This window comes from Cyanistes caeruleus, chromosome 1, assembly GCF_971803275.1.
Source record: "Cyanistes caeruleus chromosome 1, bCyaCae1.hap1.1, whole genome shotgun sequence".
Classification (NCBI taxonomy): domain Eukaryota; kingdom Metazoa; phylum Chordata; class Aves; order Passeriformes; family Paridae; genus Cyanistes; species Cyanistes caeruleus.
In genome coordinates, this window is record NC_141701.1 from 38,214,806 (window position 1) to 38,231,001 (window position 16,196).

The following is a 16,196-nucleotide window of genomic DNA, read 5'->3' on the forward strand; positions in this document are numbered from 1 at the left end:
ATTTGCCAGCTTCTCCAAGAACAAACAATTTAGAAAGCCTGACAGGCCCACCAATGGAGCAAAGCCAGGACTTCTGCACTTCACAGGATATGGAGCTGAAACACTCAGGCTTCCCACCACAGTGCTAGAAGCCCATGCTGTGACACCACATCTCTCATCTCCAAATGTTTACCTGGGATTCAGGAGTCTGTAGCAGGTAGCCAGATATACCAAGAGGCACTTAGGCAGTTGCACACAGGAGACAACCTGGCTACATTGAAACAGAACTTTCTTTTTCACTGAGCATTTATGTTTTGACACCCTTATGTTCTTCAATTCCAGTAAAATTTCTGAAATCATATGGGTTACTTCAGGAGAAGGGTCTTGGCTGAAGGGAGGGACTCTTGAGGGGCTTAACCCATGCATGTGCTCTGAATTGCTCAACAGCACTGCCTTGTAAAGAAGAAATGGAAAAAAACAGAGAACAGACTGACCTGAATTCAAAGAGCCTGACAACAAGCCCAGTTGTTGAAAGACTGCGACACAGAAACCTCACAGTGGGATCTCTGAAGGAAGGAGACCTTGGGAAAGAAACGTGGGCACACTGACTTGTCCACAACAATCTCTTGGGTATCACTAGATCCATTCATTACATGTTGTTGAGATCTCAAACTGCCAAACATAGGAAAAATATTTTCAGTTTTATTTAAGAGTTTTGCAATGTCAAGAAAACTTTCTCACCCTTCTGAGTCCTAAGAGAGTTGCTGTGGAGAAACAGCTAAGCTGCTTTCTTTCAAAGTCTGTACTCTCCCTGGATTTATGCATTCAACAACCTTGGCAGACATACAGAGGGAACCCTTTACCATAGCAATGGATTGTTTTTCATTTCTTTCCAGATTACGCAGGAAAAAAGTTCTCTAATCAGATACACAGATTCTGAAATTCCAGTTTTTTCCTCCCTCTTCAATAAAAGGATTTTTAAGTGCAGAGAAAAAACACATACTCCAGCTGTATGGTTTCTCTTGCCCTCCTACAGCATCCCAAGGTAATAGATAAAAAGATGCTATTTGAATTCTCTTTTTTGAATCCAGCATTTAAATTGCAGTTGAAGTTACTATCTATATTGGCAATTTTAGCTCTGTCATGATTGAAACCCATTCTTCCTATCTAAACTTGTGAAGATGTGGTATGTTTTTCTTCATCTGAGAATGTGCAGGAATAGCATTGAGACACAGATGAAGGGAATTTGGAGGATTCCCAACTTCAACAGAGTATTTGCCATGCTGGATCAAACAGGTTTCCTATCCCACCCCTCTGCCTCCCAGTCAGGACTGCTGCATTTGGTAATGACTGGGATTCATGTGAGGAAAATAAGAAAACCTATCCATGACCGATATTCCATGCCAATAGTGCAATACTGTATGTGGAGAGAAGGCAATTTTCTTCTGACCTTGGAAAAGAGCAGCTTAAGAAGTTACTGTTATGGGGTCCAACAAACTCTGTAGTTAATTGTAAAAATCCATCCCTGCTTATGGAAAAAGAAGGTAATACTGGATGTGAAGGCTATAGTACAGTCAAGAAACACCAGCCAGTACTATTATTGATATTCAACAGATTTTGTTTAATGGAATGCCTGGACACATATATTGTAGAAGCTTTTCTTATAAAATGCAGGTCTGTTTCAAAGTTGCTTGACCTTCATTCTAACCTGATGTCTCCACACATTTCTAACTCTTTCTTGCTGGGAAGCTGCCTGCAGGACGTACTCCTACAGGCATAGCAAGAGCCATCTCTGGGTACAATGAGTTCTTTCCCTAGAAACTTCCTCCATGGAGTTATTCTAAAAATCCTTGCAGGCTTAGCCTTCAGTTATCTAGAAAGATAGAGAACGGCTCACGTTTTCAAAGGAACGCTTGTGTACCCTGCTGTTATCATGATACCAGTGAAAACCAGCAGATTACAAAATGTCTCAGTCTGGGACAAACTGTTATATTAATTGGCTGTATATCTGTATTCCAGAAAACTTGGATCATTTAATCCCTTAGCCCCACCACTTCTTTTTTTTAGTCAAGTTACAGTGGTAATGGAAACTAATGGAAATACCTGATGAAGCTTTTAGATTAGAAACTAGGTGTCTGCTAAATTTTCTGCTCTATACTCATAGCCCTGAAAGTGACATAATTCCTTTTTATTAATTATGAAAGTGTGATTACTGCAAGTTCATCAGTTGTAAAACAAAATATTTATGTTACACATTTTAGCAACCTCAGTTTTCACTCCTAACCTGCATGCATGGCTCTTTATAGACAATGGCATCAGCAGTCACTCTAAAAAGGTTTGTTCACAGAAACACATGACTGATGCCAAATATTTACCCACTTCCAAAAGATTTCCTTATTTACCTTTTTGTTAAATAGTGCTAATGTGATTTTCATTAGCCCTTCTTGAAGAGCTAATCAGCACAATTTACCTGAGCACATGTCACACCGAGGGACTTCTCAGTAGATTATCGACAAAAAGAAGTACCACTGCTGCCATTATGACAACACGTATTTACAGGGAAGGTGTGGTGTAATACATAAACAGGTTAAAGCCTTTTGAATTATAGTATAGCTTTTCTGGCTCCGTTGCTCTTTTATCTGGTTTATCTTCAGAAAGGGCTGCTCTTTCTTGCAAACAGTGTAGCAACATGAGGGCAAAGTGGAAACTGCCACAGTTCCCACAGAGATAAACATCAGTGATCTCCAGCTGTTCAGTGGAGCAGTAGTTCTCATGAGTACAGCCCACTGGTTTTGGTCCAAGTCTGGCTCCCCCTTTTACCATGACCTGGCTATTGTCATGTGTGGGAGAAGGAAAGCAGGTCGTGCTGCCAGCAGCTCCCCCCATCATCCTGTCCCTGGACAGGCTCCAGGGGCTTCACACACACACCACCATGCCAGCTGGGCTGGCCAGGTTCCAGCTGTGGCTGCTTCTCTGCCTCTCTTCATGTCTGGTGTATTCTTACAAGAATTTCTGGTAAGCAACAAGCATGGAGGGTATAAATTCATCACAGAAGTTGTTTGCAGAGAGCAGCCTGGAGATGTACATCTTCCCATGCAACCCAGCTGCTGACAAGAAATACAGACCTCTGAGGAAGACCCGGCTTTAGCCATTCTCCCTCTTTCTTGGTATTGTAAATTCATTCCTAAAATGCTGTCTTCCCTCCCATATGGTGGGGAAGAGAGCCATAGCAGTCAGTGCCACGCAAGGATGTGGGCACAGGTGACACAGCTGGGGAGAGACATCCACACTCACCCAGACATGCTGCTCCCTGAGGCTGTCAGCAGAGCAGAGAGCTGCAGGCAATGGGTCATGGAGACGTCTGCAGAAAGAGAGGAGGCTGTCATTTATCAAGATTGAGCCTTAGTGAGAGGAGGGGGACATTCAGTTTACACCAACCTTCCCCAGGAAAGTAGTTCAAAAGTAAATTTATAATGTAATAGTGCATTTATTGTTTCCTGTCTTGACTGGGCCATAAAAAGAAGAATAAATACAAGATGGAAGAAGGTGTGTATTTTGTCTGCCTGGCTTTCACTTTACAGGCCATATACCGGTTTAAGGCAGCCACTATTCAATTTCAACTCAGAATTCAATTGATAAGAAACAACCTTTTAAAACCTTGTTTTCTGCAGAGGCATTTTTTCCTTAGGAAAAATATTCTGTAGTGTCTTTAAGCCATCTGTAGGCAGACAGGAAAGCAAGAGGAAGGATTTCCCTCTGAACTTAGAGCTCTGCTCAGACCTTGCAGTGCAAGTGAGACCCGTTCTGAGCTTGCAGAGACCATAGTCCACCACCATTTAAAACCCCAACACAATATCTACCCAATGAGAATCTCTTGGACATTATACAGATGGGACTCTGCTAAATCTTCTAAGCAATGATGCAGTTCTTTCATCCTCTGAAACCTCAGCTTCTAACAGGTGAAACATGTTTCTCCCCATTTCAGATATAAAGGACAGAGACAGTAAGTGGCTTCAAATCCACAAAATAATCTCTGTCACACCCTCAGACTTTGAACCCAAACTGAAGGTGTGTCAGGTGAAAGTCTCTCCCCAGGACAACCTACTGGTGAAACAGTTCCTATGGACACATGCTGAAGCTGGATACTGTGCTATTAAGTGCAGTTCATTGCTCGCAGGGATGGCAAGGATTGCTGCAAGTGAGCATAATCCTCTCTTGGGACTCAGAATAACTGGACTAACACCTATTATTTTCTACACTAGACTTGTTCAAGAGTTTAGGGACCCTGAGGCCAAACCCATTAAAAACTTGAAGAAAGGAAAACAAAGACTTGGGAAGAGCCATTTGCATTAATACTGAGTATCATCAAGGTGTCTCAGATTCTTGGGGTTTATACACGCTGAAGAAAATTTGCAGATCTTACTCCCCTCTCCCCTTAGTAGAAACCCAATGTAAAAATATAATTGAGAGATTAAAAACACCCCACCTCACATTTTTTCACAGATCTGTACTAGGGCTTCACTAACTTAAGCTCTCTCTTAGCAACTCTTATCTTGTTAGCTCCAGCTGATCAGAGGCTCTCTGAGCTCATTGGGCTGGCAGAGCAATGTTCTTTCTGAAGAACAAAAACTTTTCACAGCTGGGTGCTGCCTTCTGTGTAAAGCCTTTCAAGCAGGTTTACAGCTGTGCCATGGCACTTCTCCTCTGAAAGGTTTATGCTCATTTTACAGCAATCTGGTAGGTTTGGTATCCCTGCCCAAGGCTGGCCTCTCCCTGTTAAATTTCAAACATATGCTAGCTTCAGCTGGCATGGATGGAGGGTCCATAGCCACTTGGTACACATTTGGTTTGGGAATAAGGCTGTCTGGTCTCCCAAACAACCTCTGGAGAAGGAGAACTAATCTGTCCTCAGCTTTGGTGTCTTAAATCCATCCCACTTTCTTCATAATCACTGGTGTAGGGTAAAAGATGCTTGAAGGAGCTGTAGCTCAGCTTCTCTGCTTTCCTGTCTTTTAGACAAAATCCTACTTTTGTTCTCTAACATATAGTCATTCATCAATCTAGCTGTGAAAAAGATGTGAGGATTAATTTAGATGTATTCTCTTTCACATACCAAAAACAAAGTTGTGGGGATTTTGTTATTTCACAGTTAGCTTCCCAGACAAAAGTATGATTGAAATCTTTTGGTTTTATTACAGTTATGATAATAATGTAGTGTATTTGTCCTGGGTTGATTATGATGTTAAATTGTATCCCCATTCGTCCACCTAACCCAGACACAGTAAAACACCCAGACACCCTAATCTAGGACAGTATTTCTTAAAAAAAATAACTCTTTTAAACAAATATCTTTCTTTCAACACTGTAATTCTAGAAATGGTACTGTTATTAATCTTATTTTACCAAGCTTTGGTTAATTCAGACTTCTTTGCTTTAGGAAAAGGGCTTCCTTTGATGAGTCACTATCCCTGGAGGCATTTAGAAGATGTCTAGTTCTGCCACTTAGGGACATGGTTTAATGGTGGACTTGGCAGCGCTGGGTTTACATTTGGACTCAAGGATTTTAGAGGTCTTTTCCAACATGAATGATTTTACGGATCTATGATGTTGCTTCATTTCAGCTGCCACATCGTGTGAGCTGCAGTGACCTGAATATAACTAATTCCCAGGGTTAGTCAGCAGGTTTTCTCAGTGTGTTTCTTCTAGTTCTTTCCCTTCCCAAGACAGCTTAGAAATCTAATTACAGACAAGGTAGGAGTAAGAAGTGGGTAATGGGACTGGAAGAGGACAGAGCTGAGTTGGCATTGCCTTGTGGCAGAGCTCAGCAGGGAGAGAAAGGCAGAGCACTGCAGTCTCTCCATCCATCTTCTACTTTGCTGCCTTCACAGCAGGTTTGGGAAATTATCCTGGAGGAGGTCAGAAAGTTTCTGCAGTAGGAAAAAATTAAAATATTTAGAAATTTTGATTCAGTCAGATGTACTTTCTCTTTCTCTCCCTCTTTTTTTTCTTAATGGAATCTGTTGCCTAAACATTTCTGTGCCTTTGTCCCTGGTTTCTATTCTGCTCTTACTTGAAGGCAGCAATTTTGCTTGAGAGATTCATAACAATGGAAAACAGGAGACAGAAGTCTCACTGATATTTTAGACAACAAAGGAAAAACTGAAAAAGAAGGTAATTAAAGTAAAATCATAAAAGCTCTTCATTCTACAAGGTTAAAAAGTGTCTCTAAATCCCAGTTTAATTTTTCTTGTTGTGTTGACTATCCAGCTCCAATGAACAGACAAAATGTTCTAGTGTATCTCCCTTCATGTACATATTTTTAATTCTTTTTTCCTGTACTTATATTACAAAAGGTTGAGAAGCTGGAAGCAGTTATGTGCACAAAGGAAGAGTATTTGCTCTGCAGTCTGATGCTTATTAGGTTTTAAATCTGTTTGAAATAATGAATTGCAATCTTCTGTAATTAAATATAAAACATTGAGTGTTATTAACTGAGCAAACCAAGAACAACTTGCAAAGTTGGTATTTTCTTCCACAGATATTTCCCTGCACACAAGGACTCTGTATGCTAACCCTTAAAGACTCCATGTCAATTACAAAAGACACTTTTCATTTTCAGATGGGAGGTCATATTTTTTTATTCAATGTAATATTACATTATTTGAAGTTCAGAATTATTGTATGAAAAGCTTATGCAAGAATTTTAGTAGTAAGCCTCGTATTTCTCTCATTGGAGATATTTTGCTACGCATCAGTTCCAGCAGAAAGATTAATATTAGTGGTATTGTTGAATTGAATAGACTGAATATACTTTGCTTGATAATTTAGCTCTGAAAAGCCACACCACAGACTACTATCTTGAGCACTCTGACACTTAGGAGATTCCTATTTACTGCAAAAATTCCATCCAGGAGCAAGTAGTCGAATTTATTGCATGTAGCTCAAATTCTAATCCTTAAGAGTTAATTGATTCTGTCCCATATAGTACTTTGAAGGGCAGTTGATGAAAATTATTTTGGGGCAGAAGGTGCTTGTTTTTGGGAGACCTTAATGAACCTAAAAACTTCTTCAGTTTGGAGAAGCACAGTGTTGACTGGGATAAGGGTATGGTAGCAGATGATTACAGAAACAAAACGTCTTTGGTTGCATGGCATTGTGCACCACCTATTTTCCTTTTTTTCTACCTCCCTGTTGCAAGCAACCTGCTCACTCTAATATATCACTGAGTTGCATGATGTGCCTTGCAGGATCCAGCAAGGTACAAACCCAGGTAAAATTGCTCTTTCCCCTTTTACACTAAAGGCAGCCAGTTTCCCAGCACACCAAAGCAAATAAAACAATTCCTAAAAATTCAGTGGCTGCAGGGCTTTTGACAGAAAAACACTGTAAAGGAAAAGTGTTTCCTTCCAGGCTGAGGGGAGAGAGACAGACAGAAGACTGGCTTCAGTGTACAATAAAGATTTGCCTTGAGCAGCGTCCAGATGCCAGTATTTCGCCAGATGAACCTTGAATCAAGCCTGAGTTAATTGTTAAAGCAGGTATTTTAATTAGGACACGTGACAGCACTCCCTGCAAAAGTAAGGAGGCTCCTCAGCCTCCACCTTTCTCAGAGAGCAGCACCAGCTGTACTCTACCTACCTGTATGCAGAATGATGTCCTTTATTCCCTCCTAAGGAGGGCATAAAGACAAGATTTCCTGCCCATGTTAGTTTTAATTCTGTGACACAGATTAGGAATAAAGCTGAAGCTCTGCAATCCCTTTAGTTTATTACCTCCCAACTTCTCAAGACCCAGTGTCAGTAAAAGATAGATGGGTTCAGGTTTATGTCTTCAGCTCCTTGTCCCCCTAAGTGCAGGGGAGTGTTTGCATGGATTTTGTGTAGCTATCCTTAACCAAACCTCAATGTTCAACCTGGCTAATCCTCATGACTTCTATCTGCACACATAATCCAAACAGCCATCTTTCCCAATATTTTACTTTCTTATTTTCTGTTTGTATAACTCCTGTGAGGTTTGCAGGCTGCATCTAGTTCCCTCAGGGAGGTGGCAAAATCACAGTAAATCAGGCTCTTTGCTCTAAAGTTTCCCAAAGATCAAAGTTTAGTTATCATTAGAATGTAAATGTCACAATATTATGAAACTGGTGCATCGGGAAAGAACATATCTTCCTCTTTGAAAGTGTTTCTATGTGATGTGACATTTTGGTAACATTTGAGGTAGTAAAGACTTTTCTTCTTTTTAATGATTTTTTCTTCTTTTTTTTTTCTTTTTTGGTCATTATAAATGTGCTGCTCTCACCTGTTAAAATGACATTTAAAATATAGTATACCTCAAAATCTTCTTTTTCAAGCTGACTCCAACATCCACCTTATTGTTTTATTTAATGTGTTTTTCAGGGCTAGAGAAATGCAAATGAGTTAATGAATATTAAGAAAGCATAGCTCCTAATCTCATCATAAAATATACTCAGATTATCAATATACCACAGCAAGACATGGGTTGCTGGATGTTGGGGAACAGGGGATCCACTTGAAATAATATTGATGAAGAAACAGAAAACTTGAGATGATAACATGGTACATCGCACGTTGGAGGTGCTCTATGCCAGTCAGGATTGAAGCATCTCACAAAAGCAGCCATTAAAGTCATTAACCTAATGGGACAGAGATTTCAAAATGTGTGTTGCATGAAGCAAAAATACCTATGTAGGAACTATGTAGTGATTATATCAGGTAATGTTGATACTTCGGGCGATTACTTTAAGCCAGCAGCCTGAAAATATTCACCCCCCACAGCAGCCAGCTTTAATAAATTATCAGTGATGTCAGTCAGTTCAGCCTGAAATCAGTATTTATTATTAGTATTATTTTATCTCAGGCCCTGGAAACACTGGTCAGCCAGGTCTGGGCTGCAGATGGACATCTCACCTGCCAGACCCTGCACTGTGCCATGGGTCAGCCTCCAAAGCACAGCCAGATCTCTCTCATCTAGCATGGCCTTCATGTGTGCAGACAGAGGTGGAAGCAGATCCTGTTTTCTAGTGCATTAAATTCAAGTTGATAATTTTTAACTAGTGCATTTCTCCAGCCATAATAAATATGAAAGCAAAAATAGAGAAGGTCAGCGAAAGTGGCTTGGTTGAGGGATGATATTTTTTTTCCCATAAGCATTAAAAACCATCTATATTTTACATTTTGCCTTTTTGAAGATCAAAACTTGCAACTGTTGAATCTTGGCCTGGAAGTTTTAGTGGAGTTGCTCCTGAAGGATCCTTATTCAGGAAAAAACTCCTGAAGACCAATGGCTCATTTTGGTTTTTAACTTTACCACTCAGAGACTCCTGCAAGTCAGGAGACATTCTGTAATTGTTTTAATACAAAAATCTTTAATGGAAGTGGTAATGGCCATTAAAGAGAAATTTATTAGAGGGTGGATCTTGTAAAAAAGAAAACAAGTCCAGACTATATTTATGTGCACATTTTGGCTTGGACATCTTAAGGAATACTTACACTCTTAACTACCGTAGGTGTTTGGTTGTTTGTTTTGGGGTTTTTTTTTTTTTCCATTATAGTGCAGCCAGAATTATACCCTGTAACAACTCTGATAAGACTTGGAAAGGAAACCTATTCAAAGAATTTTAACTTGGCTTGCTTTATTTTCCCTTTTTAAAATAGCATTTTTCAGATTAGGCTTGTATTTCTAGGGATTTTTTTCCCCCTCTGTAGATAAACACTATCAGCTTACACCATCATATCATTGCTAGTGTGCAGTAGGCTACTTAAGTAAATTCTGGTGTTCAGCCTCTGTTGTTATAAACCTATTTTTATTTTAATATGACTAAATTGATGTGGAAAGGCAGGAATATTGCCTGTTATTGCAATGCTGTAAATATACTGTGTATGGAAAACCTAAGTGATAAGAGCTTAATTAACTGTGATTTATATTGATCTATATGATCATAAAATCACCAGAGTTTGGAGCAACCTAATTTGTTTTTAATAAGCATTGCCTGAAAGACTAGTAATTACAGTCATAAACCAATTACTGAACTAAAGCACAGTAAATTTAAAAACAAAAGCAGTCACAAGATATTTCATTAGGAAGCCCACGAAGTTAAAACAAAAGTTACTTCAAGTTTCTATGACACTGGAACTTCAGTAGCACTTGTGGCAGGTGAATTTTCAAGCAGTTTCCCACTCTAAACTCATATTTTTGAGGCTTCCAGAAATATTTATGCTTTGGCTTAACAGTTGTAAGCACAGTCCCAAAGCTGTCTTGTTGATTTAAGTGGATGCAGTTAATATTATTTCTGTGCTGTGTGTGGGTAAGAAGCCCTGACTAGACCCAGAAGTTGGCAGGCTGGGGTGAGGCCACAGTGAAGGACTCTGGAGAGCAAGTTTGTGGATTAATAGAGCAAGAGTCGCCCTTGGCAAAGCCAACAATTGTTGACTGATATATGAACTAGACAAGTAAGAGGCAAAATCATTATTTTCACTCTTTCAAGTCAAATACAGTTCAGCAGGAATAAGCCAAAATGCAGGTCAGGCTGTCTGAGAGGTGATGGGAGCCCCACCCGCAGTAACTGGACACTTACACACATGTAATGCTGTGTTTCACCTCTCTTCTGCTGAAAATAACTTCTTTTTTTAATTAAGATATTTCTAAGGAACCTGAGAGGAAGGCTAAAGTGTGATGGCAAAAGGATAATGAAGACAGGGCCATACTAAAACTTCCACTGTGGCTACACTTCATGGTGCTTATAAGAATCAGTTGCTAGAGGAGACATAAGTCTTTCTGAAAGTTTGTGCTCCAGGCATCACGATACTGGGGCTCCATTTCTGAGGGAATGGAAGAGAAAAAGGACTTAGAAGGAGAAAATAACTACTCCATGTGGTGAATGGAGACTGATGAACACTGTCTTTATGTGATCTCTGAAGACAACATTGAGGGTTACCCTCACAAGTTCCCACAAGTGTATCAGTAGGGTACCTCATTAAAATTTGGCAAGGACTTGCAACAATAACTCATTGAAAGAGAAAGCTATAAAACATTATTAGGAATAGATCATCAATCTTGAGAACTGCAATTGCCCAAGAACTTTGAAGAATCATTGGGGTTTTTTTAACAGATAAAAGAACTAACAAAATCTGAAAATGGAGCAAAATTGTTTTTGTTATGCCAGAGCAAGCAAAGAAAAACACTGCACACTCTAACACAGCAAGGTGCCTGCTCAGAATGATGAGCTTAACCATCAGCTAATAAAAGCCATGTGTACTGAAGGGACAGTGCTCAGCTGGGTACTGAGTCAGGTGTAACTATTCCAGGAAAAGGGGGTTCTAGTAAGGATTGTCCAATGGAATGTGCAGGTGACCCAGGCAAGCTGCTGATGCAATCACTCCCCAACCCCGTTCTGTCACTGGGATCTGGGTTAGCCTCAGCACTTAGAGCAGTGTGTCACTTTTTTCATGTTGCTTTGTGAATTGTTTCTTTAACATGGATCACTGCAGCTGAAGTGGGTTAGGGAGAAATGGCATGGGGTGCTGTGCTAACAGGTCTGGTTACTTTCTGCCTTGTGAATGGCAGGAAGGGACAAGGCTCTGGTCAGGCAGAGAGGGGGAACCTCACAGACCTGCAAAGCTCAGCCATCACTCCAACACTAGGACAAAAGACACAAAAGTGAGAGAATATTATTAACACTATATCAGTGGTGCATGCAGGGTTATTTTGGCTGTGCGCTTCTGCTAGGACACCTTGGAACAGGTAGGATGAAAATCTCTTCATCTGACAGCTGTTTAGTGTACCCCAGAAAAAGTTAAAGGCAGACACACAATCTCTGTGCAGTAAGTAAATCTGTGGTAGTGGGCTCTTCAGCCTTTGCAGCAAATGTACAGCACTACCTCGGGGCTGCTCTTTGAAGCTGGACAAATTCAGACTGCAAAGGAGATTACAATTTATCTAAGCAGGGGGTTATTAACCACTGAAATGATTTAGTAAAAGCTGTTGTGGGTTCTCCATCTCTGCCTTTGTTCAAATCAAAATAGGATTTCTCAACTGAAATACTGCGTAATTTGAAGGGGAAATAATTCATGCCTGGATATAATTGGTGTTATAGAGAGAGTCAGGCAAAACAATTAAAGTGATCTCATCTGGCCTAAAAATTGATGAGTCTGTTTAAAAGGGAAAAAAAACTCAAACCAAACATAACAAAACTGACTCAGGGAATTAATTTCTAGAGGCTGAATTTCACAATGGAGTATCTTTTTCCACTAGCACAAATCCATACCTTGGATAATAGTGCTGCATTTACTCAAAACATTGTTTAAGGAGACAAGTTACTTTTTAAAGGAAGTCACAGTTATAATTCTTGGGTAAAATCAGAGCCTCGGTGACAGAAATAACAGGAGTTTCATTTCTACTGGAGGTCAGAATTTTATCTGCTTTTTCCCTCCTTTCACAGCCATAAGCGTGTCTCATTCTGCAGGATTTTATAGAAGGATACAGGGGATTTTCTGCTCTGCAAGTTGTGGTATTTCTTTTGGAAATGAAGAAAACCCAGCATACACTGGCTGAGTGGTTGGCTTTGATCTGATGATGTCTTGAAGTCAAGGATTAGATGAACAGAGGAATGTCACTGATATTTTTCAACTTCAGAGGGTTGCATTTATATCAGTGTGGCATCCTAAGAAATAATGATCTGGTGGTTTTTATGATATATTGCTAGGAAGGTCTCAAAATCAGAGTGAAAATGCAGAGTACATGCCAAAAATCACTGCTAGCAGCCCAGAAATTTAACTACAAATGAAAAATGCATGTGATGCATTTTAAATACGTTGAAAGAAAAGAGATTAGGTGGAAGAGATAATGGACAAAGTTTCCAAAGCAAAGGACAGACAATAACCCTCTTTACACCAAGGTTACTATACTTACTGGGCAGGAGAGGTCAGAAAAATATTGGGTCCTCAATGCAAAGCCTGTTGCATTTTGATACACTGATGTGTTATCTCTGTGCACATACTGAGTTGTCACAGACACTTCAGTCAGTGTCCAAGGACCCCAGAGAAACCTCCTGTTCAAATTCTGACCAGGGCTGACTGCCAAGCTGAAAAGCAGCATTTTGTTTCTCCTGTTCTCATTCTGAGGTGGCACTTTGTTTGGGAAGGCAGTCAATCCAGTCCCACCTCTCAGTGGTTGCCAACTTGTGGCTGTTTTGCAGTCTGTAACCTAGTCTGCATAAAGAAAAATCTGTGGCCTCTGTTTATTTAGTTTTCAGTGGTTCACATGCGACAAATGTACATATTTTAGAATATTTGGTGTGAGAATGGACCCTTTTTCTGTAGCCTGAACCCTCTTGGAAAGCCTCAGAAAAGGAGGTTTTATTCCTACATTTTCCTACAGAGAACACATCTCTGTTTTTCAGATTTTTTCTTGGAAAGAACTGGAAAAAGGAGGGACTCCAACTGCTATAAATGCCTGCTTCACCTTACAGATTAGACTGAAACAACAATTGTCAGCTGTGCTGACAAAAGCACCCCTGTCTCAGGAAAGAATTCTCTCCAGAAAAGATTGAGATCTCAAAATTCAATTTTCAAATAATTTTAAAAGCTCACAAAGAACAGCAAACACCGACCTTTGTGGTACAGAAGTGCAGGGTCTCAGAGCAGAGGTGGCTCCACCACGGGACATGTTGATTTTGATGTCTGTGAACTCTCCAGGCCCCAAAGACACACCCAGTTTGGACATGAGTTGCCAGATGCAAACCGGCCCATTAAACAATTCATGGTGCTGCAAGGGCTGCTCACCTTTTTTGAAGGAGACCTGTCTTTGGGAAGCAGGGCAAAGAGAACTTGGTTGAGCAACTCAGACAATAAAACTACTCATTTTAAAGATGGAGCCAACTCCACTTGTGAGCAGCAGCCTCTGAGCAGAGGGTTGGGACAGCAGGGGGGTGGGCTGAGGGCAGCAGAAGGGCCCTTCCACTGCTTAAAGTCCACTTATCCCTGGGAGCAGAGGTTTACTGCTCTTTCATGACTCACTTGTCAATCAAAATCTTTGTTAGAAATAATGCAGAACTGTTTCAACCGAATTATTTGATTTGGAGTTCCTATAACTTGAAGGTGGCTTTTTTATTTCCCCTGTTCCACATAAAATTTTCTCAATGTCAGCTCTATTATGCACTTTCAGATAATAAGCAGGGCTCAAAATGAGTTATTTCTTATGGGAAAAACGGTCTGTTGGGAACACATTACACATTCCATTTACTAATCAGAATCTTCTGATAATTTTTACTGTGCATTGCAAATGCAGGCAGCCTGCATTACATCTGCAGTGCTCAGATAGACTGGAACTGCTCCAAACTGCTCCTCAAAAATTTATTTTTAAATTTTTCCATGAACTTACTGTTCCTTCATCTTGGTCACAAATGCATATTTATGCAATGGACTAACTACATGCATGCAATAGTTTAGTAGATTTACATGTACCATAGTGATAAAAAATAGACTGTCTCTCAAAGAATGTAGAAACTGTTGCCTAAAGAAATAAGTGCTTCAATCTGAGGAAGCTGAAAGACTGAAAACATCAGCAAGGAAGATAAATGGCCTCAGTTTAGAGTAAGAAAAAAGCAACAGGAAAACTAAAATTTTAGTGATATGCTTCATGAAACAGTTTCATATGGCTGGACATAAATAAAGCGGAGACCCAGGTTGTCAGAAAAATTTCAAGGACGAGCCAAACAGCTGCAGCCCTGGCTCCTGACTTCACCACTCAACATCAGAATAATAAGATCCAGGAGAAAGGATGTTCAGCTCCTGAGTAGCTGATGTGGAAACATGGGGCTGGGAAAGAAGCAGCAGCGGTGAAATACAGGGCAAGCACAGAGACAAGAAGCATTGCTCTACAGAAGTATAACTTCCTACACCATGGTGGGAAGGGACATGTGAGCCAGCATGCTTCTGAGTGCGTCATTTCTCCCCACACCTACTAAATCACTGTAGAAGTGCTGCCTATTTGCAGCAGCAAAAATGTGGTGGCATGCAGGGCAGGACTTAAAAAAGTTGCAATTTGTTTTCAGCAGAAGCTTGGAGGGTGCCTGGATTTAGCATCTTGTCCAGTGAGGCGGGTAATTCCTTTCCAAAACCTTTAAGAGCTGCAGCTCCTGCCTCCACTGTTGCAGTGCCTCCCCCAAAGGGGGCAGTTTCTCAAGGGAACCGACTGAGGAAAAATTCCTGGACCTTTCCTATTACTCTCATCTCTGCTGTGTTTCACTGCCGAGGGTACAAAGACCTCCAGTATTCTTATCTTGGCACTCCCCACTTAGGGGAATGAGAGAAGCATTACAAATGAGTCTGTAGGGATGTATTGTGAAATCAGTAATAAAAACTAAAAAGCTGGCACCAGTGGCCGTGGCCAGTCAGATCCTTTGGGAGCCTTGGGCAGTGAAGCTGTTCCACATCCCTGCTCTGAAATGCCTGGCATTTAAACCTGGTGACAAGCTCTGCTCCTGCAGACTGTTCATGAGGAAGATCTTATGGTCAGATTGTTGCAGTTAATGCTATTTTCAGGTCACATTTCTGTTCCCCCTTCTACTCTCCTGCAGTCCATGTGCTAAAGCAGCCGTCTCTCCCCTTGCTGTCCCCCCATACCAGACACAACATGATCAGGATACACTAATATCAAGGTTGCTCTGAAAATGCATGCTCTCCCTCCTGCTTTCTCATTTAATGGTTTTAAAGACAGCAAGTCTGTCTATACTTTTAGAACCTAACAACTTACTTGTAGCTGTTGGGAAGGACACATGCAATAGTCAGCATCAGTCAGGAAAATTGTTTCTATATTTTATTGTTAATAGTATTTTTCTGAAGAGGTTCATCTTTATAATTCAGTTATTCATAACCTACTAACAACCCATATTATTATCTACATGACCTGCTCTCATCTGGCCCAGTAAAAAAAGGTGCTGTGTGTCAATAACTGCCAGCCAGGGAACTACTATTGAACTACTTCTCTAACTTTGTATTAAAAAAAAAGCCCACAAAAAAAAAAAACCAAAAAAAACCACACCACTATTCACAAACACATTTAGGTAATGGAATAGATTTACTGCATATTAATATGAGCCAATAAATTAGGCTTAAAAATACTGTATTAAAACATAATTAATTGCCTAAGCCCAGCTTGTGGCATGGCTTTGTAGAGCTAATCTCTCCTCCCAATGCAGT

General features: G+C 40.4%; 2 long non-coding RNA genes across 2 annotated transcripts; one reads left to right on the forward strand and one right to left on the reverse strand.

Moving 5' to 3' along the window:
* Positions 1-1,579: 1,579 nt before the first annotated feature.
* On the reverse strand, positions 1,580-4,579 carry LOC111924757 (uncharacterized). Its single transcript, XR_002861846.2, has 3 exons — positions 4,466-4,579; positions 3,274-3,340; positions 1,580-3,083 (listed from the first exon to the last, which is right to left on the reverse strand). It is a non-coding gene; the product is annotated as an uncharacterized LOC111924757 (long non-coding RNA).
* A 6,818-nt stretch (positions 4,580-11,397) lies between these two features.
* LOC147655441 (uncharacterized) lies at positions 11,398-15,910 on the forward strand. Its single transcript, XR_015286469.1, has 2 exons — positions 11,398-11,739; positions 13,397-15,910. It is a non-coding gene; the product is annotated as an uncharacterized LOC147655441 (long non-coding RNA).
* Positions 15,911-16,196: the final 286 nt, after the last annotated feature.